At 58.5% G+C, this 1399-nt stretch overlaps 1 protein-coding gene across 1 annotated transcript in view; it reads right to left on the reverse strand.

Annotated features, from left to right (window-relative positions):
• Nucleotides 1–1399, reverse strand: part of TREH (trehalase (brush-border membrane glycoprotein)) — a 12187-nt gene that overhangs the window by 3372 nt on the left and 7416 nt on the right. The window lies entirely within an intron of this gene.

Consider the following 1399-nt stretch of genomic DNA (forward strand, 5'->3'; position numbering starts at 1 on the left):
CTCCTCTGGCTCCCAGTGCCCCCCGAATCTCTGTGGCCACCGTGAAGCCAGGCCCAGAGGCTCAGGGCCTCCAGTTCTGGCCCAGGTGTGGATGAAACCCCAACAGCTTTCTCCAGTGAGGTGGGCGTGGATGAGCATGCCCGGGGAGAGCGCGGAAGCGTCAGAGCAGGGCTCGCTGCTCTACATCAGGTGTTTTCTGTTCATCCCTTCCCAGCCCTACACACGTGAGGGGGTTTAGTGGGAGAGAGGCCAGCCTGTCGGAGATTTGGAGGGGAGCAGAGGAAGGGGCTTGGAGAAGGCAATGGCACCCCACTCCAGTACTCTTGCCTGGAAAATCCCATGGACAGAGGAGCCTGGTGGGCTACAGTCCATGGGGTCGAGAAGAGTCGGACATGACTGAGCGTCTTCACTTTCACTTTTCACTTTCGTGCATTGGAGAAGGAAATGGCAACCCACTCCCATGTTCTTGCCTGGAGAATCCCAGGGATGGCGGAGCCTGGTGGGCTGCCGTCTATGGGGTCGCACAGAGTCGGACACAACTGACGCGACTTAGCAGCAGCAGAGGAAGGGGCTCAGGTTTTTCCCTTTGGGTGGGGGCTGCTGAGAAAGCAGCCCAAGGCGGCACATGCATGACCCGGGAGCCCCGCTCTGTGCAGTGGGTGCCAGGGCCCTGGGGCCGGGCTAGAGGACAGGAGCTGTGCAGCCTTGGGCAAAAGGCTGCCCTCTCTGAGCCTCAGACAAAGGGGAGAAAGTGCGTAACAGACCGTGCTGAGCACAGGCCTGGGCCAGAATCAGAGGGAGCAATTATGGTTCCTGAGCAGAGGCCTGGCCCCAGGAGCTCAGGCAAGAGGGAGCCCAGCAGCGGAGTGAACAGTCACCGTAGGGTGTGAAGGGCAGGACGGGGCAGCTGGGGGTGGAGGATGAGCGTGGTTTGCCTGGGGGAGGCAGGGAGGGCTTCAGGGAGGAGGTGAGGAGTTAGAAGTAAATTGCCCTCCTCCTGCTCAGTTCTTTGTAGAGAGTATCTGTAGGGTCCGAGGAGGGGCCCTGGTTACTCCTTCTAAACCCAGTGCCACCAGGAGAATGACTCCCAGGCTGTGAAATACTGAAATTTACAGAAACTGAGCTAGGTCACCCTGAAAGCTGTCCTGTGAGACGAGGAGAAAGGTGACTGGTTCTAATATGTCCTTCAGCGTCAAAGATTTGTAAGTTTTAAGCATTAACCACATTCCTCTGGGCCGGCTGCTTGTCTGACCCGGACGATGTGGATAAGGCTCTGAAATACCTGGAGGTGAGGAGGCAGCATAGTGGGCTGCTACACCGGGGCAGGACCACCTGCTTGCTCCCTGACTCTGACCTGTGACCTCTGGCAAGTGGCAGCCACACATCCCAACTCCACCCA

The sequence above is a fragment of the Bison bison genome, unplaced genomic scaffold (genome assembly GCF_000754665.1).
Source record: "Bison bison bison isolate TAMUID 2011002044 unplaced genomic scaffold, Bison_UMD1.0 scf7180017864518, whole genome shotgun sequence".
Taxonomy (NCBI): Eukaryota; Metazoa; Chordata; class Mammalia; order Artiodactyla; family Bovidae; genus Bison; species Bison bison.